At 40.1% G+C, this 23,954-nt stretch overlaps 1 long non-coding RNA gene across 1 annotated transcript; it reads left to right on the forward strand.

The window, feature by feature from the left end:
- Window positions 1-1,253: 1,253 nt before the first annotated feature.
- LOC149912755 (uncharacterized) lies at window positions 1,254-6,564 on the forward strand. Its single transcript, XR_016462198.1, has 4 exons — window positions 1,254-2,171; window positions 4,133-4,235; window positions 5,683-5,741; window positions 6,460-6,564. It is a non-coding gene; the product is annotated as an uncharacterized LOC149912755 (long non-coding RNA).
- Window positions 6,565-23,954: the final 17,390 nt, after the last annotated feature.

Consider the following 23,954-nt stretch of genomic DNA (forward strand, 5'->3'; position numbering starts at 1 on the left):
AGACCTATTCATCGTGGTATTCTGTTCTGTTTTGTTCCTTGCATAAAACACCTTCCCTGCAAGTCTCTGTATGATAGTTAATCTTACAGTGAATATTCCTGCACAGTGGTTACAGCTCGTAAGCCAGCTTAAATCTTTATACCACAAGAGGGAATGTTTTTCATTGTTTGCGGTGCTGTTCTTCTTCTCTTGATTAGAACAAGCTGCTGTCCCTAGAGTAATCTTTGGGTCACTGCCCATCACTGTGAGTGATGTCAACACATTTTTGAACGTGTGGCTATTAGCTCTCTTTCCAAACAGGTTTCAAAAAACCTCCTTGCTCTATCCTGTGATTGGTTTGGTAGACTTTCTCTCTCCCTGCCCCCCTTGCTATTGGACAGAGTGACTGATTTTTTCTGTAATTCAAACAAGCAAACTATGTAAATTATTGCTTGCTGACCCCAATTAAGTCTTACAGCTGCTTGGAAGACCAGACAGTTCACTCCCTTCTCCTTAGTCAATAGTGACAAGGAGATGAAGATTTGAACGAAGGTCTGCTTTTCCACCTAAAGTGCAGGGTGGGGCTGGGTGGAGGGAGACAGATGAAATGTATATTGAACTCCTCCTCATGCTAGCACAGATCCAAGGTACTGCTGGAGATCAGGGCCTGCAAATTTTACCTTGTGAATTAAGACACTGACTGAAGAAAAAATAGTTTGGCCTAATCTGTGGGAAGAATGAAGAGACAGGAGACCAAGCTCTTGTTTAATGCAATACTTTGAGTCACTTGCTGATCTACTGAGCATTTGTCTGGACTGTGATCTGATACAGCCAGCATGGCTTCACCAGGGGAAGGTCATGCTTAACCAATCTGGTGGCCTCCTGTGATGGAGTGACTGCATTGGTCACTCAAAGGGAAGGCGACGAATGTCATTTACCTGGACTTGAGCAAGGCCTTTGACATGGTCCCCCACCACATTCTAATCTCCAGATTGAAGAGATGTGGACGTCATGGGTTGCTCACCAGATGGCTACGAAATTGGTTGAAAGGCCACAGATAGAGGGTGGTGATTAATGGCTCTATGTCCAGGTGGAGGCTGGTAACGAGCAGCACCCCCAGGGATCTGTCTTAGGACTGGTGTGCTTTAACATCTTTATTAATGACATCGACAATGGAATCAAGTGCACCCTCAGCAAGTTTGCTGATGACGCCAAGCTGAGTGGTGCAGTTGACACAATGGGAGGAAGTTATGCCATTCAGACGGACCTCAAGAGGCTAGGAAGGTGTGTCTTTCTGCACTGCCTCTGTGATGCTCCATCTAGTGTACTGCATCCAGGTCTGAAGCCCCAGTACAAGGAAGACAGAGAGCTGTTGGAGAGAGTCCAGAAGAGGGTCACAAAGATGATGAGAGGGCTGGAGCACCTCCCCTACAAAGACAGGCTGAGGGAGCTGGGCCTGTTCAGCCTGAAGATGAGAAGGCTGCGGGAGACCAACTTGCAGCCTTTCAGTACCTAGACAGGGCCTATAAACAGCAGGGGAGTCAACTCTTTTAAGGATAGATAATAGCAGGAGAAGGGGAAATGCTTTTAAGTTGAAGGACAAAAGATTTAGGATATCAGGGGGAAGTTCTTTACCAAGAGAGTGGTGAAGTGCTGGAACAAGCTGCCCAGAGAGGCTGTGGATGCCCTGGCCCTGGAGGTGTTTAAGGCCATGTTGGATGGGGCCCTGGGCAGCTTGGTCTAGTATTAAATGTGGAGATTGGTGGCCCTGCTGGGGTCAGAGCTTGATGATCCTTGAGTTCCCTTCCAATCTGAGCCATTCTATGATTCTGATAAGGCATTTGGCTGGGCTCTGAGGAGGAAGCCCAAGAAACATCATGATGCCCTCTTCGATGCTTTTTTCCCCCTGTTAACAGGGTATTTGCACTGAGGCCTCTGGAATGAACAGAGAGAAATCTATGCTCCACTAACCACCATGGAACTGCGTTCAGAATCCTGAACAAGTCAGTGCTGGGAGAATCCAGCTACTACCATCTGCCACTGAACTTTCCCAGGGATTGACCTGGGCTCCCTATGCTACCAGAAGAAATCCCGAAAGGGACAGTTTTTGCATTAGGCACTATTTGGCACGGTTGGCCTTTTGTGAGCAGGACTGCTTAATCAAGACTGAAGAGCCTGCCTTAGAGTTGAAGGTGCTGTGTCGTTATAAATCTATCTGTTGAACCTGGTACAGTATTAACCGATTCCCCATGCATGAACTGGGGAACAAATCCACCTCTGTCCTGTAATATACAGACCCAGATAGCTCCTGTTAGCAGAGCCAGTTCAGACCAGTTCTGCCTCCAATGTCATCACATATCCCACACACTCACACTCATTCAGTCTTATACATACTCATGCACAGACGTAATTATTTGTTAATACACAATTATGTCCTGATGATAAAAAAAAAAAAAACACGAAAGTTTTAGTGGTAAAAATATTTCTGCAGTAGCTGGATAATATTCTTTCTCTTTTTATAAATTTCTGACAGTGATAGCACTTATCTAAGCACATTTTTATCATTTTCTAAACAAAATTTTGAGCATACCTAACAGGGCATCCATTTGGTTAGCTCACATTCTGAAGCCTGTGCCTTGAGTGTGTGCTTGTTTTACATAGGTCACTCTAAAATAATGGTCATTTCAAAAGTAATGAATTCTTTATATTTCCATGGAATCTACTGTAGATACAGAGAGCACAGTAACACTGTTTGGCAGAGTAAATTCTCAGCTAGAAAACACTTTCTCAACACAGTCATCACCATTAGCGCTGCATTTTCACAACCAATGAACAAGGGCCAACATTATAAAATAGGAGGCGTTACTTTCAGATCAGCCCTCTTGTGTGTCTGAGTCAGCTAACGTGTGTTTACTTACATATTAATATTACCTTAGAGAAAGGTTCTGAAAGTAGTTTAAATGTTTTGTAAGAATGCTTTGCAAATGGGGAAATAAGTTTTTGGCTGAAGTGTGTTTTGAATTCTGGCTAGCTTACTTCACTGCATGTACCACCAGACCACCATGAACATTTCTGTATCTGACTGCCACTAGCAATGGCAGGTCTCCCACAGGGGATATTATGGTATGCAGTTGGAAAAATAATGGATATTGTTAGGAAAAGGACAAAGAAAATGAGAACATCCATAAATTAGGCACATTTTGCCATTTGAAATGCTTGGCCAATTGAAGAATCATAAATTACAAACAATCCTGGATAGATTAATCTATACTTGTTAGTTCTGTCAGATGTGTAACCAACAGAGAGCAGCTGTCCAGCTGCTCCACTCTGATGAAGCTTTCAGCTAATTCCAGAGTGTGAGTGTAAACTGAAAAAGTATGTATTTTCTGGGAACAAAAGCTCTATTACTTCGACTGTTCTGAACATATATGACACACTGAGGTTCCCTGAAATGTATTTTAAGAACAAAATTGTAATGCAGTGTAATATCAGCAATAACACCTATATTAGTTTCAAACTGTCTGACACAGGAGCAATAACAATTAGTCTAAGTTTTTGTGTTATCATCAAGTAGTCCCAAACAGGAGTCCATGAGGACATTAACAGACAGGTTATCAGGACATTATCACAGTCATATCTGTGGTATGGCAGGACTTTTGCAAGGAGTGACATCCACCTGGCAATCCAGGCCATAGGTCCTCATGCTCTTAAGTGAGGAAATGGTAACATCAGATGATGGGAATAGAGGCTCTTTTCACAATCTACAGGTATTTGTCTGTCTGTCTACAGAAAGATGGCAGAATGCAATGTAGGACAAAGTATGGTATAGGGTTTACACATTTTATACTTCCTCACAACTTACTACTGTAAAACTACTCAGAAGCATTCAGATGATACTTTTCTTTCTGTAATTCTGACCTTTTTATCCCAAGGAGATATTGCTTTGTCTCTATCTATAAATATATCATGAAAAATTAGGAATGGGTTAAAGTTATCCATAAATGAAACTGGCAATGGTAATGTTGTAAGATGATATGGTCCATTTTACATAACTATCTCAAGAAACTGTGTAAGCAAGTAAAAAATGTTTCAGCTGAAACAGCATCTGGCTCTTTCTAGAAAAACTGATGTTTAAAATGTTTTTTTGTTTCAGGTCATTTTGATTAACATTTACTCCACGTTATCATTCTTGAATAATTTCATACCTGGAACCATTGTGCTGATCAAGTTGCCTTCTTACAGCTTCTAATTTTTAAGTAAGCAAATATGTGAAAATAAAACCTCTGTGCATAGAGAAGTCTATTTCAAAAGAAAGCAGAACGATGAAGGTTTGGAACTTCAGTGATCTCTGATGGACTCACAGCAAGTTTACTTATATCTGTCGTTGTGCTTATTGTTTTTTTCTAGTATTCCAGGATGCTTTCCATCCTTATACTGGTGTAAAGTACATTCAGCTGTTCAAAGAATATGCAATGAAGCTTTGCTTTCGACTTCATTACTGTTTCCTGTATTCCAGTATAGGTATTGCTTTTTTGCCATGTAAACTTTTCAACGTTGTCCAGAATTTGCACTGAGTAGAACAGAAACTATTTATTAGAGTTTCATACAACTCATACTGAAACCTTTTCAGAGTCCAAAAATTTCAGAGACCCAAAAAGGCAAGGGATAATTTCTACATAAATTCCTAAACACACTTCAGTATTGGTCAGTGCCTTTCTATTATTATATCTATATTCTTTTATATATCTATAAATATATATATTCCTTTATAGATAGATATATCTAGATAGATTTTCTTCATATTCCTATATAGATATATCTATATTCCTTTAACTTCTTTGTTTTTGTTTGACTTCCTAGTACGTTCTGTATTGAATTTTCATTTGCATCTGTAAAACTCTGGCTTAAAATGATATCAGCCATTTCATCTGAAAGATTGTTTTCATTTATTTATTTTTCAATTGTTAATAGTATGTACAGATCTACTTAAATATAAGGAACATAAAAATATAGGTTTTTCATGGATTTCTCCTGTTTGGGACTGTTTGGGACTGTTTGGGTTTACTTGATGATAACACAAAAGGAAAGGGAAAAGGAAAAGAGAAGAAGGAAAGGGAAATGAAAAGGGAAAGGGAAGAGGATGGGAAGGGAAGGGGAAGGGGTAGTGGAAGGGGAACAGAAAGGAAATGAAAATATAAAAGGGAAAGGAAGGGAAAGGGAAAGAGAAAACGGAATGGGAAAGGGGAAGGGAAAGGGAAACAGAAAGGGAAAGGGGAAGGGGAAGGGAAAGGGAAAAGGAAAGGGAAAGGAAAAGGGAAACAGAAAGAGAAAGGGGAAGGGGAAGGAGAAGGGGAAGAGGAAGGGGGAGGGGAAAGAGAAGGGGAAGGGGAAGGGGGAGGGGAAGGGGAAGGGGAAGGGGAAGGGGAAGGGGAAGGGGAAGGGAAAGGGAAAGGGAAAGGGAAAGGGAAAGGGAAAGGGAAAGGGAAAGGGAAAGGGAAAGGCTAGGGTAAAGAGAAAAGAGAAAGGAAAAAAATGGGAAAAAGAAGGGAAAAGAGGAACGGGAAAAGGAAAGGGAAAGGGCAAAGAAAAGGGAAAGGGACAACTATATTGGTACATTGTTTTGTTTTGCTTTGAGTACATTTGGTGATTGAACAATAGCTAGTATGGAATTTGTATAATTTTTAGTTTTAAATGATTTTACAGAAATGGATTAAGAAACATGGATTACTGTAGGCAATGAAGTAAAGCTTGTATTAGTATTGGTAAGTGTCAGTAGCTTTTTCATAAATTTCCCAGATCAACTTTATCCTTCCAGAAAACTATTTGGTGGAAGTCTCAGTGTTGAAGCATTACAGAGGATACACACCTCTGATTTTAAAAACATAGAATTTACCATTACTGGTTTTGCTCACAAAAAATGATTATAAATCCATTAATATTTTGAAATCCTTTCAGTTCTAGAGTTTCTTCAGCTTTTACAGAAAAATGATGACTTTGTAAACAATCTACTATTTCTTTTGGATTTGGCTCAAATACTATATTGAAAAATGGGGCTGGAGAAGATTTCTAAATGTAAAGTAGTCCGTCTCTCCTACATCAAAGTATAATCGTCTATAACTGTATAATTTCAGAGAGATATTGGTTTAATTTGAGCTTTAAGATCTCAGGGGGTGGAGATTTGCTATCCTGTTTTCCTGAAAGCAGATCCTTGCGTGTGCTTTTTCTTAACTCCCTCCTTTCATTTCTGTCTTTAGGCTAAATAACATCAGATTTTGAATCTTTTCCTATAGATTTAGGGTTTTTTTGTTTGTTTGTTTGATTGATTGATCGATCATTCCCATTGCCTTCTTCTACAGTTTTAAAAATCAATACACATACTTCTTGAAACACAAACCAGATAAAACAAAGGGATTCCATTCTTGGTGCGATAAGCTTGCATTCAAACATTTCAATGGTTTTTGTTTTTTTTTTTTTTTTTAGAAATCTGAGATGTTTTGCTTTGTGTTCAGTTATTAAAACCAACCAACTCTAACAGGACCAGGAGCAAAGAGGACACCTAAAGAATGTTGTCATTTTCCCTCTTGTTCCAGCAATGAAGTGTGTCTAATGGCCTCTTGAGTGCTTTTCTCATTTAAGTCCATTTTCCTTGACTGCTTTGCAAAAATGTCACATAAAATTGTGTCAGAAACTTATTGAAGAATAATAATAACTTAATAATATTATTTCTTCAAAGCCATTATTTTATCATAGAAAGGAATTGGGTAATCTGTCATGATCTTTGCCTGACAAACGTTCATTCTTTACTCTTGTCCTTGGTTTCTTCTAGACCCTTAGAAATAACTTCATTATTTGTCCCAGATTTTCTTCAGAGATTGAAGTTAAACTCTATGGGCTCTGCGCACAAATTGGTGCCTAATTTTATAGAGAAAAAAACAAGAGATGTGAAGTGGGACATACTTGCAGGCTGACCAAAGTGGTCAAAAGTGGTTGGAAGACAGCATGAACTGACAGGACTTCAGATATAACCTGTTTAAGAGCCTGACATTACCTCAGCTAAACTTTCATGCTACTGGGCAGGACAATATCAGAGGTTTTACCTAGGAGATAGAAAAATATTATCAGTACAGTTTTGTTGTATGAGTAGTTTCCTACATATTTTCAGTCTGGAACAGCTCCCCAGATATTTCCAAAAATGCATGGGGAGTCAGTACAAGCCAACAGGCAGCTTTATATTGGCTGCCCTATTTTGGGTGAAAACAACATGAGATAATTCAGAAAATATGTTCTAGCACTTTCTAATTTTCTGCTATAGAAATCTGCAATTAAATTTATCAGCCCAATCACTATGATACCTTCCTGTATGAACGATCTTAAATATAGTGCTGATACTAAGTGAAGCAGCTGCTCATATCTGAACTTTCATGAATTGGTGCAAAATAAAGATATTAACAAAACAACTCCACCTCTCCCTGATCTGTAAAATCTGCCATTAGGTAGTCTGAGTAGTAACAAAACTGGGAGACATACCTTCAGTTGATTCCTTTAAATCAAAAGAACAACAAAAAATCCACCAAGCCTCCACCAATTTACTGAGGACTGTAAGTATGCCTCCTTGAAAGAAAAAGGCTATATTTTACATATTTTCAATGGTAATTGTGTACATGCATTTGTTAAAAAAGTGAATGGATAAATAGAACAATCTTTTAGCAATCAGTATATGTTGAATGATAAGGGAAGCTAGTAGCAAGCTTTAACTTCTGAAACATGCATTCTAAATATATTTCCAGCATGGTTTGTGATTATTGTTTTCTTTTATAGAATACTGTATTGATGCAACTCAGATTTCAAGTACTCTGAAAATCTCTTTTTTTAATCATCTACTGCAATGCAGTAGTATTTTACCTTGAAATTTAACATTCTACCCTTGTAGTATATTTCTATACTTAGATATTTTTGATCCTAATCCCACCAAGAATTTCTGTCTATTTTTAAATTAAAACCCAAAAGAAGTCTCACTGATATGCAACAGATTGCTTTATGTACTTAAAACAAAGCTGAATTTTCAGTACTTGTGTGGATAGTGGTCTACTTTAATAATTTCTCCTTCTGTATGTTTCTTCTGCTCTGCTCTTATTAAAAAAAAACATTGAAGTTCAATTGAACAGTGCCTCAGCTGAAGGGAAATCCTTGAAGCTAATGCTTGTTTCTTGCTCAGTGTGGTAGTATTTGAGTAGTTGGGTGGATCAGAGCAGTATCTCTGCCTGAGCTCTATGACTTCCTTCCTTAATGTTTCCTTTAGCTGAAACTAAACATTCTTTGTGTGTTTTAGGGGTAATGGACTTCAACTCTTTGTGGACTTTGAGGAAAATCTCTACTAACAGCAGAATGATGACATGCTGGCTGTGAGACAACACAGAGCTATTGGTATGTGAAATAATAAATATTCCCAGCATTTACTGGCTGGAAATGATGTATACAAATGATAACTCCTTTATCCTGTCTCTGCTGTGAGAACTACAATAAAAGCAACACTGGCTTTAGTGTTTGTGCATTCCTAACCAGACTGTCATTGAATTTTGCAGTTTTTGTTTGTATTTGCTTACCCTGCCAATGGTAAGGACATAGCCTTTCGCACAACTGATATCGAAAGAAAACTATGTGCACAGATTGCACAGGTCCAGGTCCACATTGTTTATTTGCCTTCATGCCTACACCACTTCTTTAACATAGCGGATAGCTGAGCCATGTGCCAGGCAAGTTCCCACTGTGTGAACACTGCAAACAGGAAAGCGATTGTCCCCCTGTACGCAGATCTGGTGAGGCTGCACCTCAAATGCACAGGTCCTACCACATGGCCAAGCAGACTGGGCCAGTTCTCTGTACACAACTGTTGGGAACTCCTTGCTATTTTCCATTTGCCAAGTTCCAGGACAAGCCACTAGGGCAGGGTGCTTTGGACACTGCTTTCATATTTATTGACATCTCTTTTTCTAAGACTTGGTCTGCCACCTATTTGTGTGCCATCCCTGGACCCAGCAAGTAGACAGGCAACAAGAAGTAAAGCAGTGTCCAAAATAGACGTGCTTCGACGCACCTCGAGTACTGTGTCCAGTTCTGGGCCCCTCACTGCAACACAGACATTGAGGCCCTGGAGCAGGTTCAAAGAAGGGCAACAAAGCTGGTGAGGGGTCTGGAGCACAGGCCTTATGAGGAGCAGCTGAAGGAGCTGGGATTGTTCAGTATGGAGAAGAGAAGAGAAGGGTCAGGGGAGACCTTATTGCTCTCTATAACTACCTGAAGGGAGGTTGTAGTGAGCTGGGGGTCGGCCTCTTCTCTTGTATAACTGGAGATAGGACTAGAGGGAGTGGCTTCAGACTGCACCAAGGGAGATTTAGGCTGGATGTTAGAACTACTACTTCTCTGAAAGAGTGGTCAGGCACTGGAATGGGCTGCCCAGGGAGGTGGTGGAGTCACCGATCCTGGAGGTGTTCAAGGAATGTCTGGATGTTGTGATGAGGGACATGGTTTATTGGTGATGGGTGGATGGTTGGACTGGATGATCTTGAAGGTCTTTTCCAACCTTGGTGTTTCTGTGATTCTGTGATTCTGTGTATCGATTTTGAAGGTGTCCCCAGTGAGGTACTACATACCAAACAGCAGTACTGACCTGCTTTAATAAAGTACAGGGAATCTAGGACTGACACTGGTGAAGTCAAGACCTATTAATGACATTAATGAGTTTTCATATGGAAATCTCCTTTTTGGTACTAGTGTGATTCAGCATATCAAAAAGCAGTTTTATGGCATGGATATGTAAGCATTAACAGTCCTGCGAGTGCTAGTTCACACAGGGCAACCTCTTCTGGTCTCAGTCAGACTAACACTTCATTTCATATTATGAGGAACATTTGGAGGTGACTAAGAGAGCTCAACCCTATGATCAGTTCTGTTATTTTCACCTTCTCTACCCCACAGGAAAAGTACTGTGCCTTTATTCTGCATAAAAAACATAGAAAGCATCATTAAGGGGAACAGGTCCTCTGAGCATAGTCCCCCTTTTTAGTGTTGAATTGGCTCTTCTAATTTCAAGAATGTTTCTCTAAAACCAAGTCAAATAATAACATTTTCTATCAGTTAATCATGTGGACTCTTTGTTTTACCCTGTTTAGCCTTTAAATGCATTCTTATTACCTTACATATCAACATCTGTTCCCTATCTCTTCTGAGATAGGCATTACCTGAGCACATTTCTCAAATATGGCTGATGTGTGAGTGGCAGAGACTGACTGGTGTTACTTGAGCCAACAGAAGAGAGTGGACAGATTTCACATGTGCAGGTTTATAATGGGCTCCAGAAGCTTTCTATGGAAATGCAGAAGTACTTCTGGCAAACAGTCTGACTACAGCTTCAGCTATTGCACTGTACTCGAAGTACATAAAACCTTCACGTTTGGTTTACAGCATAAAAACAATCCAGTGTTCACAGCACAAGTCCAGGACCTGGAAAAACCCCGGTACATTCCTAGTTGTATCACAACCTTTCTTTATGAATCTTCACAAATTCCTGATGGTATTTGTATGCTGAAGAAAAAAACATATAGAATAGCAAGTTCAGCTGAAATGAGCTAGTCCAGATTTGGAAAGTGAACTTCCCTTGCTAACAAAGAATTCAGCAAGAATTGGGTATTGTTAAGCATGAATAAAGGCAATCTTATGCTTATGTTGATACAATGCTGGGTACAAATGCAGCATGGACTAACAACAAATGAATCAACTTGACTGGGACAAATGAAAAATAAAAGGGAACTACAAACTTTCAGTCAAAAAAAAAAAAAAAATTGGAAGAGAGATGAGGGGAAGAGTGGAGGAAAAGTTAGATATCTAGCAGACACAACCAGTGAGGAAAACTTAACTTGAGGAAGAAAAGATATGCAAGAGTGGAAGAGAACAGTGTTCCTAAAATATACGAAGCGCCAAGTGACAAACATAATTTGCTGTATTTTACATGTTAATTAAGTTAATGTCTTTAATGATTTTTAAAACAGGATAAAACTGCTAAAATAGTTTACTTGTACCATCACATTATGACTCAATAGTTGTATTCATGTATGATATGTGTGTGTACATATGTGAATAAATATATACAGATGCACACACATGCAAGCACATACGTATTTAAATGTCGTATACGTGTATGTATTTCTATACTTAGTATGTATATGTGTGTAAACAACTAAAATTAAAAATGAAAAAGCTTCATGTTTCTGATTTTTTTTTTCACTATACTTTCTACTTCATTCTATTTACATGGTCAGATTTCCCTTAAATAACTGAAATTTAGAAAGACTATATGTCTTTCCAGAACATTTCTGGGGCAAAAATTTGGCTTGGTGAAAATATTCTGTGTAATCTTATCTGTGGATTCAAATGCAGCACTGAGAAACTACTGCTTTGTGGTGAGGCTGCATGAACACCTGGCCTATCCACTGCTATTGATGACACTTGGTGATTGACTGACGTAAGTGTAAACTTAAGGATGAATATTGAATTAAAATCATTGTTATGTAAGCTGTTCAACTAGAGAGCTGCAAGTGGGCACACTAGTTTTCTCTTATGCTATCTGTGAGCAAGCCATGATTTTTGCTTATCTTTAACATCAGTTCACCTTAGAATGAAATAGTGTTGACGTCCGTTTCCTGGGAAATACTTGGTTGCATTAATCTTTGCACTCCATTGGCTTCTGTGGTCTGGCATGCACCACTACACTGTTATCGAGTGCTCTGGCAGAAAGACCAGATGATGTTTGAAACCATTTTATCTCAAGGATCACACACCCAATCATCTCTTCATCAAACATAAATGATGCCATCTTCCTTGAGATATTCATGACATACCTAATATTCACACCTGTACAAGATCCATTGTCATTGTTTTAAGTCAGGTTGCTGTTTACATGAATGTGCTGAAATGACATATTTGAAATAAAATTAAATTGAGCTCAGTGGCCCACATTTTATCCACAACTTTGGCTCCTTCTTGCTCCATCAAAAATACTAGTTTTCTTCTCCTCATTCAGTACACAGTGTTACAAATAGACAGAACTTTTGCTAGGGATATTTTATCAGGACCAAACGGCTACTTTCACCTCCACCTGAATAAAGGACAACATTTCTTTGATAACAAATGACAGGAGGAAATCAGGATATTTATGTATGGTTTGGATGGTGGTTATCTCCTTGCTTTCTGGCTTATATTCCATTAGCATAAAATGGTTGCCAATGATCTTTCAACATTTGCCATATTTATTAGCATAATCCATGGGTAATTTCCTTGCTGAGATGTCTGCATGCAATCTGGATTTAACTCATATATTTTCTGCCTTAAGAGTTGTACCAACACTCATTAACAAAGACCTCAAACCTTCTGAAGAAAGAGACAGAAACTTGGACACTACTACGTTTTGAAATATTGAAATAGGATGACCATCTGTTATTCTGCAGAATAAAATGAAGTGATAGGACTGTTTTTTTACAATAAAGAACCATAAAGAGAAATTATTGGAATGAGATGGATGTGGGAACAGTGAATATAGTCCTAATCTAACTAGCCATAATGCAAATGCATCCATTAAGAATATCAGATAGGGACAAACTTCTGTTTAAATTTAGTAAATTATCTTAAGTTGCTCCAAGCATGTGCGAGAGAGAATGCTGCTGTACAACATTCATATGTCTGTCACTTCTAATTATTTTGCATTGTACTTTACAGAAACTGGTATTCGATGGATGAAACATTCTGATCCCTCTGTTAAAAATCTTCACAAGTAGATTTGATTTACAGTCCAGAAATTCTTCCTGTATTTTATAGATATTCACTTCTGTAAGACTGAATCTAAGTGATCTGCAGAGGCATTGTCTGAACAGGGCTGAATGGAGAAGCATCAGCTGAGATTATCTGTTCAGTCCTTAACCGTCTTTAATGCAGAGATGTCACTAGAGCGCATGTGTTTGTGGACAAAAGGCAAACACTCTGTGATACTAACCATGGTGTCTTTTGTTCAATTTACAGAGAGAGCCAGCAGACTTGACCATCTGGAGATTATTTCTAGGTTTGTCCCTAACTCAGAGTGTAACTTCTCATAGGTTATTTCACTTTGCCCTAATACACTTTGTCCTTTTTGTCTTTCTTAAAGAATGGAAGACTCTTCAGTGTGTGAATGTGCTCCGTGTTGCTGCCTGCTTACAGTTTCACCCCTGCTCCAAGCAACCAAACAAAAAGCAATTCATATCTTCTGGACTTTTGTTGCACTTCTTGTTTCTAGAGAATTGGTGATCCACTTGTGAGGGCAGAACATATCTCACTGAGCCAGAAAGCACTGCCATAGTAGAAATCTTCCTGTCCTTTTGAGTGGAAAACCTTTGCAAATAGAGCTGTAAGAATTCTTCTATTTCAAGTTATACAATCCATGTTGCCATTCAGTACTTCAATACAATTTCAGGATGTAATTTAAAAACATGATGCTAGATTTGTTTGAAAAACAAACAAAAAAAACAAACAACTTGTATTAATAAGCAAAAAAAATGTTTACAAGCAATCTTCAAAGCCATTGTTTTATGAAAATTTATCTTCTTTAATTACACAACTAGTGGCAATGAGACATCTTGGAATTTATTGCTTCCATCTTTGTAAACATTTGAACATGAGATCATCACATTTTACAGCTCACCTTTATCTTTCCCCCAAACACTTCAAGTTCACTATTTTTAAATATCTGCTTTATCCAATATATTGCAAATACAATCAGATGTACTAAGTGTACCTACTTAAGATACAGTCCCGATGGTTTAGAGAATTTCAGGGTTTAGAGAATTTCAAAATGTTGTGAAGAAAATTCCTTTTATAAGTAAAACAGAATGAAGCTTCTAAATTATTTTATTGGTTTAATTTTAAGAACTGGATTCAAATGAAAGAATTAAAGTGCTTTTGTAAACATATCTACACATTATATATTGCATACACAGGTATGAATGCACAAATGTACATGCATATGCAAGGCAGATATATCAGTATGCAGCCCTAAGAAGGTCCTTTTTAAGTCACTCTTAATTTTAAAGATTCTCATGTAATCCATTTTTCATCAGTCTCTTTTCCTTTAAAGGAGAAGAAAAGCATTCTTAGTTTTTTTTTCACTTACAATTTCATTTTTATATTCTTGTCCCACCTAGTCTTTTTCTAACTAATTTTACAAATGAACTGGACATAGTGGGGTTTTTGCGTGTGTGTATGTAAATGGATCCAGATTCTTGTTAATGTTTAACTAACCAAATGTTTATGATCTGTTTTAAAAGAATATCCTATTTTTTTTTCTCTCTTACCTGGGACTAACTATACCCACATGTGAGACAAGACATGCATTGAACAATGGTATCTGTCTTCATAACTGACTGTATTCACTTTCCTCTAATATGGAAGTGAGAGATCCTTGAGAATCTTGGTAATGACAAACATTGTGTTCAAAAGAAGATGGTATCCTGTGTCGCAATTTTAAATTCTCTATCTGACTTGCGGGAACAGGAAAAAGGTAACCACAAAGCAAAGCAGAATTGTGAAGAAAGATACAGACCAGTAGAAGATAGAAACAGTCTTCTTTAGTGCATCTTGGGGGGCAGTCAGGGTCCTACAAAAACAGAATATCCACTGAGCCACTGAGTAATGCAGTGGTACAAGATAAGAAGAAACAAGACCAACACTTCTTTCTCAGTCGTTATCCAAAATCAGCTAATCTGTTGTTAATTTGACAAAAAATTCAAGCTACACTAAGATAAAGAATGTGATAGCATTTGTAAAATATTGATTTATATTTAAACAACTAAAGAAGAATAAACAGGGCTTAATGAAAAAAAAAACAAAAAAACAAAAAAACCAATTTGTATTATGTCATTTTTCCTTAAATTTTGTTTCTGCTCTTTTCTAGTGTACAAATGCATATATGGCAAATATGGCAAGGAATTATGAATTTGAAGGGAAACAGATACAGCTGACAGATAACAACAGAAAAAAAAAACCTAAAACCAAAATAATGCCTTCAAAAATGGTCGGGTGAGGACAATCTATCTGTGAACACCCACTTGACTTCTTTGAGATAACCGACTCTCTTGCTCAGCATGAGTTTCCACACAGCTGATTCAACCTGAAGAAGCTGAAGAAGTGGTATGTGGGATTTTAACAGGGACTGCCAAAGTTTGGAACTGTCTGAACTCAAAAAGGGCTGAGTTATGGTGGACAACGAATATGAATGAGAGTTCCCTGAGTGATGCTGCATTAATGCCAGCAAATATGGTCTTTTCTGCCTATCCAATAGGCATAAGGAGTTGAAATTACATCTATAAAACAAGAGTAGTGTTGGAGTACTGTTTTATGCTGCAGTCCACAACTCATAGTTGAATTCTGGAAAATCTGAATGGATGCAGAAAAGAGTTTCAGGAACGATTTGAGGCTGGACAAGACTGTCTTACAGTGATAAATTTTAAGAACCTAAATCTACTTATTTCATTCAGAAACATTAAGAGTTGATGTAATTATAACCTGCAAGTACCTACATGGGGAAGATATTTCCGATACAAAATCGTCTTAAACCAGTAAAAGGCAGAATGCAAGCCAACACTTGGAAGAAAGCTAGCCAGAATTAGACAAGTAATTTTTCTTTTCTTTTCTTTCTTTTTTTTTTTTTTTAACGGAAAGGATAATTAACTATTAGAATAACTTACCTTAGGGGCATGGGGAATTCTCCAATCTTTAAATCAAGATTAATATCTTTTAAAATAAGATACAATATAGCTCACACAGAAGTTCTAGCCTCATGCAGAAATGTCTGGGCGAGGCTTTTGGCAAGGAAGGATAATGACAAAGATCTCTTCTGACCTTGCTAAAAATATTAATGGCTGCATGCAGTGAGCATGTATCTTGCTGTATGATTTCAAAGAAGATGATGTTTGTTCTTCTTTCTTTGTACAGTACTAACGCAAACCTCAGAGCATTTTAAAGCATCAGTCCCTGGATCATCTTCTTAATAAATGCTGTATTTAGTTTTGAACGTTGTGAGTCATTTCAGCTTGAAAAGAATTGCTAAAGGCAAATTAACCTAATCAAGCTAGTTTTAGTTAACCTAGGATGAAGCTCAGCAGTTACCTGTGAACATCACACATGAGGAAAAAGGATGTTTTTTCTGGCTCTTACCACCTATACCTATAAAGCATAGAGATAAGAAGTGGTGAAAGTGAGTTTGTGTAAGAATAAACTGTGATAATACCCATTTTTTATGTTTCAAACTGTTTCTTCCTAAATTTTTTCTCAATTACAGGATGATTTTACGGAGAATGATATTGATCAGTACCTGAGAGATATCCTGAGGGCGACAGCTGAAAAATGCAGAGCAAAGAAGAATCACTCTAGGGCTGCACTTCATCTCAGTTATGTGTTCATATGAGAAACTGTATAAATGGAAAGAGGACCTTGTGAGATCAGGGAAAAGCTGTCAGGTCTTGACATTAGCAGAAATGTTGATGATACTCATAATTGATGATGATGCTCATAATTGAAACTATACCAGTGCAGGCGTTCTCCTGGACTGGAAGCCTATTTAGTCTTCAGGATATATGTGAGAGCAGTATAAGGGAGGTATGAGGTCTTTATCCTTTTGTCTTTAAGGGAGGCTTTAAGGAACTGTTTCTACCATCTTTAATCTATCTATTTGATAGTCCCTCCATCAGCATCTGCTGCCATGTTCACAAAGAGCTCTGATTTTTTGTGATCCAGCAAGTGAAAGAGGTTTATGCCTGCTTCTTCATGGCTCACTTTACACTTTCAGCTAGGAAAATAAATATTATGTTTATTTGAAAACTGGGCTCTAGGCAACATGGTTAACCAGTGCTGACAGAGCCCAGTGTTTTTGTTTCTTGTGGATTTCTACATGTTTATGTTCCTAATACCTATGGGCCTCAAAAGCTGCTTCAATGGTGTTCATGCTATCACGTGGCTCCAAGCTGTGGCAGTCTGCCAACCTTGGGAGATGCTCAGCACAAACTCACTGCTTCAGAAAAAGACACAGTAGGAAACAGGACAGGAATCTGATCTAGACTGTTAATGATGCAAGAACTCTGTGGATGTGGCACTGGGGAACACGATTTAGTGGGCATAGTGGTGATGGTTTGTTGGTTGGACTTGATCTTAAATGTTTTTTTCAACATTGATGATTCTATGATTCTGTAATGCTGATATTGATGGGTGGCATCTGCTCTCAGGATGAGAACAACAGGATTATAAAGAATTCATTATTTGGATTCATGTCAAAGCCAGAGAAGCATCTTCATTCTTCATTATTAAATTACAGTAAATATGATGACTATTTTCTTCTATGAGGCTTACCATCACAATCCACCAAGACTGTAGGAAACATATCACAAAAATAGGCATACATCTAACTCTCCTATGGGTGCCAGATTGGATATTTGTTTTGCAGTTTCAGGCAGCAGAGATTCTTCATTTTTCCTCTTTTGTAGCATGAAGCAACTGGATAGGAGCAGGTCAGTGTATAACTGTGTTCTCCCACTGAGCTTTTACTGCTCACCATGCTGAGCTTGATGAAAAGCATACTGTCTCATGCTGTTTCACAGCAGCTATTGCCTTTGAAATAATTTAATTTATGCTATTTGCTAAATAAGTGTCAGGCCCTGGTGACTCATGATTGCTGGGATCTTCCTTGACCTCCCTTCCCCCTTGCTTTGCCTTCCTTTCCCTAGAAGGCGAGATTTTAAAAAGCAGTTAGCTGAGCAGAGGATGAAGCTAGGCTGAGGAGCATACTCTCCCGAATGAATACAGGGCTCCTGTCTCAGCTCCAGTCCTGGAGTTTTATAATTTCTGACTGGGAAATCTTACCATTGTGCTGTGGCAATGGGACACATCTGAGTCTGCTTTGCTGCTTTCCACTAGCTCAGCACTATAGTGCCACTTCAGGTGCCAGTGGATAAACAAGGATATTTCATGCAAGCAGAAAGGCTTCTTGCAAGATCACAGAATCACAGAATCACAGAATTGCCAGGGTTGGAAGGGACCTCAAGGATCATGAATCTCCAACCCCCCTGCCACATGCAGGGCCACCACCATTCCACCTAATGCTAGACCAGACTGCCCAGGGCCCCATCCAATCTGGCCTTGAACACCTCCAGGGACGGGGCATCCACAACCTCCCTGGGCAGCCTGTTCCAGTACCTCACCACTCTCTCCGTAAGAATTTCCCCCTGACATCCAACCTAAATCTCCCTTCCCTCAGCTTAAAACCATTTCCCCTTGTCCTGCTGTCACTCACCCTTTCAAAGAGTTGATTCCCCTCCTCTTTGTAGGCTCCCTTTATGTACTGAAAGGCTGCAATGAGGTCACCCCGCAGCCTTCTTTTCTCCAGGCTGAACAAGCCCAGCTCCCTCAGCCTGTCCTCACAGGGGAGGTGCTCCAGTCCCCTGATCATCTTTGTGGCCCTCCTCTGGACCCTCTCCAACAGCTCCCTGTCTTTCTTGTACTGGGGGCTCCAGACCTGGACGCAGTATTCCAGATGGGGCCTCACAAGAGCAGAGTAGAGGGGAACAATCACCTCTCTGTCCCTGCTGGCCACCCCTCTTCTGATGGAGCCCAGGATCCCATTTGCCTTACGAGCTGCAAGGGCACACTGCTGGCTCATGTTAAGTTTTTCGTCTACCAAGACCCCCAGGTCCTTCTCCACAGGGCTGCTCTCAAGGACCTCTCCTTCCAGTCTGTAGGGATGCCTGGGATTCCTCCAGCCCAAGTGCAAAACTCTGCACTTTGCAGTGTTGAACCTCATCAGGTTCACCCGGGCCCACCTTTCTAGCCTCTCGAGGTCCCTATGAATGGCATCCCGTCCTTCAACTGTGTCAACCACACCACTCAGCTTGGTGTCGTCAGCAAACTTGCTGAGGGTGCACTCAATTCCGTCATCAATGTCATTGATAAAGATGTTAAAGAGCACCGGTCCCAAGACAGATCCCTGGGGGACGCCACTCGTTACCAGCCTCCACCTGGACATAGAGCCATTGATGATCACCCTCTGTCTGCGGCCTTTCAACCAGTTTCTTATCCATCGAGTGGTCCACCCATCAAATCCACATCCCTCCAGTTTGGAGATAAGGATGTGGTGGGGGACCATGTCAAAGGCCTTGCTCAAGTCCAGGTAAATGACATCGGTCGCCTTTCCCTTGTCCACCGATGCCGTCACTCCATCATAAAAGGCCACCAGATTGGTCAAGCATGACCTTCCTCTGGTGAAGCCGTGCTGGCTGTCATGGATCACACGCCCTTTCCTCATGTGATCAAGCATGTCATCCAGGATGATCTGTTCCATGATCTTCCCAGGCACAGAGGTGAGACTCACCGGCCTGTAGTTCCCAGGGTCCTCCTTGCTCCCTTTCTTGTAAATGGGAGTGACGTGACCCTTCCTCCAGTCATCCGGGACCACACCAGACAGCCACGACTTCTCAAATATGATGGAGAGCGGCTCGGCAACCACCTCAGCCAGCTCCTTCAGAACCCTGGGATGCATGCCATCCGGCCCCATAGAGAGATGAGATGAGACATTTCACTGGAGTAGGAAGGCAGGCAGAATCTGTTCCCTGGTGACTTCATTTTCAGTGCTGCTGGAAAGCTGTTGTTTCCTGCTTCACTGCACTGAACATCAACAAATATATGCAGTACAAGCAAAATTTGATCTAGTATTCATCCCTAGCATAGAAACAATATGGTGATCTATAAACCCTGCTGCTAAACCTGCTGCCCATTCCTGCCAATGTCTTCTTTTCTCCTGGGACATGCTGGTTTTCTGATGTGAACCATGCATCTTCATCTTTCTCTCCATCATATTTGAAAAGTCGTGGCTGTCAGGTGAGGTGCCGGATGACTGGAGGAAGGGTCACGTCACTCCCATTTATAAGAAAGGGAGCAAGGGGGACCTGGAGAACTACAGGCCAGTGAGTCTCATCTCTGTACCTGGGCAGATCATGGAACAGATCCTCCTTGACCACATGCTTGATCACATGAGGAATGAGCATGTGATCCAAGATAGCCAGCACAGCTTCACCAGGTCATGCTTAACCAATCTGGTGGCCTCCTATGATGGAGCGGTGGCACTGGTGGAACAAGGGAAATGTGACCAGTGTCATTTACCTGGGCTTGAGCAAGGCCTTTGACATGGTCCCCCACCACTTCCTTATCTCCAAATTGAAGAGTGTGGACTTCATGGGTGGACCACCAGATGACTAAGGGATTGGTTGAAAGGCTGCAGACAGAGGATGGTGATTCTATGGTTCTATGTTCAGGTGGAGGCTGGTAACAAGCGACATCCCCCAGGGATCTGTCTTGGGACCGGTGCGCTTTAACATCTTTATCAGTGACATCGATGACGGAATCGAGTGCATCCTCAGCAAGTTTGCTGACGACACCAAGCTGAGTGGTGTGGTTGACACAGTGGAAGGAAGGGATGCCATTCAGAGGGACCTCGAGAGGCTAGAAAGGTGGGCCCCAGGTGAATCTAATGAGGTTCAACACAGCAAAGTGCAAGGTTTTGCACTTGGGCCGGAGGAATCCCAGGCATTTATACAGACTGGAAGGAGCGGCCCTTGAGACCTTGAGAGCAGCCCTGCAGAGAAGCACCTGATGGTCCTGGTGGATGAAAATTTTAACATGAGCCTGCAGTGTGCTCTTGCAGCTCAGAAAGCAAATGGTATCCTGGGCTCCATGAGAAGAGAAGTGGCCAGCAGGGACAGGAAGGTGATTGTGCCTCCCTGCTCTGCCTCTGTGACGCTCCATCTAGTGTACTGCATCCAGGTCTGGAGCCCCAGTACAAGGAAGACAGAGAGCTGTTGGAGAGAGTCCAGAGGAGGGCCATAAAGATGATCAGGGGACGGGAGCACCTTCCCTACGAAGACAGGCTGAGGGAGGTAGGCTTGTTCAGCCTGGAGATGAGAAGGCTGCAGGTGTCCTCACTGCAGCTTTCCAGTGCCTAGATGGAGGCTATAAACAGGAGGGGAGTTAACTCTTTTAAGGATAGATAATAGCAGGAGAAGGGAAAATGGTTTTAAGTTGAAGGAGGGAAGATTTAGGTAGGATATCAGGGGTAAGTTCTTTTCTGTGGGAGTGGTGAGGTACTGGAACAGGCTGCCAGAGAGGTTGTCCCATTCCTGGAGCTGTTTAAGGCCAGGCTGGAGGGGCCCGTGGGCAGCCTGGTCTAGTATTAAATGTGGAGATTCATGGCCCTTCTGGGGTCGGAGCTTAATGATCCTTGAGGTCCCTCCTAACCCAGGCCATTCTGTGATTCTTCGAATGATGTCATGGTGTCAACACCTTGCACCTGTGAGTAAGAGTATGCCTGTGTCCTGGCAGGTGTGGTTCCCAGCAAGGAATCTCCGGGCAGTGTGTAGTAATGAGAGCAGGTCAATGTTCTTATGGCAAAGACGCAAGTTCAGCTTGTCACAGTATGACATAGAAGCATCACAGCTCTTCTTTGACCCAGAGTTCAAGCTATGACCACTGCAGGTCTCCAATCCTATTCTGATTCAGCCTGGAATAACTGGAGGCTAAGGAGTCAACTGCATTCCCACTTTCCCTCCCACTGACAGCCAGGATCTGTTTGGCTATAATATCCTCTTTGGGGTACTAGCAGTGCCCCACCTTCTGGCAGGAATCAAGTCCTATCTGCTTACCCAGAGCATCCCTTCTGGTAAGGTTTCCATTTTCATTTCAGGTTGTCCTCCTTGGTAATTGCAGCAGCCCACTGAGATGCGAGAATTCCAGTATTTTGGAATGCTTCCTTTTAGGGTTTGGAGGTGCAGAGACAAAGCAAAAGTCTCACTGATTCCACATCTTTTCTCACTTAAGAGAAGACAGGAAGATATGCAGCCCAGCAGGGCTAAGTTTGGGAAGTAAACAAAGAATAGCCACCTGCATCAGTAACTTTCTGCTTCATGGGAACAGGCCCCACACTAGTGTTGAGCGCTGACAAGCAGTTCTGTGCTCATTCTCCATCTGCAAAGACCTTCCACCACAGCAGGCTAACTCAGTGGGCTTGGAGTGATGTTTACCCACCCCATGGGAGCTATTTTTGCAGAGTTTACCATATCAGACATTTATGCAGAAGAACACCACTTGGGAAAACTGGGAGCTTGTTGCTACGATCAACGAACCCATGAGTTAAGAGCTCAGGATGGTGAGGAGGCAGATTTGCAGCCTTCTGGAGGTGGGGCCCCATAAGTCAGGCTTGGAGCAACATCCAAACTTACCTAGGGTATTATATTTAAGCAGCATATATATATATATATATATAAAATATATATTAAAAATATATATTCAAAATATATATTTTAAAAAATGCTATAATGAGAATCAGGATATTAGTACTAAATGTTTTGAGAATGTCTTTTTTTGTTGTTTTTTTCTTTTATCTGAAGTTTGTGTGATAGCAGAAGGAAGTCCTCATTCTGAGTGACGCCCTTTACCACTGTCATCTCTTTCTCATGGTTGTGCCATAGATTTTAACTGTTTTCAAAAAAAATGCCTACATTTTTAGGACTCTTCAACTCTTATCCTAAAATCTTAGTAATGCTTTTTATGTCATTACCATTGCAGATCCAGGATTTTGATCAGAGTTTAGAGTCCTTCATACAGAGTTTGTAAGGCCAGTCCTTGCCAAACTCCAAAGCCCATGTGCGTTCCTGAGCAAAGCTATAAAGATTTCCACACAAATAGTGATCAAGAAAACCACATGTATCATTGTTGTGGATTGTTGGTTAGGCTTTTTTTTTTTTTTTTTTTTTTTTTAGATTTCTGGATCATTACATAACATTTACATTCTTCCCACTTGTTAATTTGGAGCAGCCTTATGAAATCTTGGGACAAAAAAAAAAAAAAAAAAAAAAAAAAAGCAAGTATTGATAAGGTGTAATGACACTTCTCAAAGTATTTCTAACTTTAACTGAAAATAAATGCATTCTTAATGCAACAAGTGTGATCCAGTTCAATTTGCCTCTGGACTTGGGAGAAATGAAATTTTTGATCTCCTATTCACACTTAAGCTCTCTACAATTTTGAGGTTTTTTTCACTGCAAAAGAACACTGTCCTAAAAAAACGAATGTGAATGCCTGTTACGTATTTCTCACAGGCTCCAGTTTATCTCTCACAAGAAAAAGTAGCCTTTTTTGTTTTTCAAGAAGTAGCAAAACTGCTAATAATACATTGTAAATTGGGTGATGCTGAGCTTTTGTCTGATGTAGTTGAGTCCTATGATCTTGTTGTGCAGAGACAATGTTAGAATCATGTTTGCCATCATGAGAGTGTTACAGGAAATAGAGAAAAAGTATAGAAAGACTGGGTAGCTGGTGACGTCTTTGGATTTACAAATTTCCAAATATTTTTAAAAAACAATCTGTTTCTAATTCTTTCAGAACTTTCAATTGGATGCAGTCACTATTTGAACTAATATAAATGCCAACTTGGCAAAATACAGCATGATAGAAGTCTGTAGAGACAGCCTAAGCAATACAATTTAAATGAAACCATACTTCTTTTTTTTTTTTCTTTTTCTGATCAGATATTTGCTGTCCATTTGGATGTACAACATTTGATTCAGATAGACTTTGTCAGAACTGGCAAAAAAATTAACAGATCTTTCCAACTACAGATGCCAAAGATCCAGTTGTTAGTGATGTCATTTGGAGTCTATAAGGACTCCAATAGACTTTGGAGAAACATCTCAATGTTAATTTTTTATTAAGTAGTATTCACAGGCACTGTAGAATACAGCTGGAAAGGGTCAAAAAATACTGAACTATGTAAATCATTCTGTAATTAACTGTTTCTCCTCTCTTTTTTTTCTTATACCTTCTCTCCTATTCTCCAAAACATCATTTTCCTATTAATA

This window comes from Phasianus colchicus, chromosome Z (genome assembly GCF_987193195.1).
Source record: "Phasianus colchicus chromosome Z, bPhaCol1.hap1.1, whole genome shotgun sequence".
Taxonomy (NCBI): Eukaryota; Metazoa; Chordata; class Aves; order Galliformes; family Phasianidae; genus Phasianus; species Phasianus colchicus.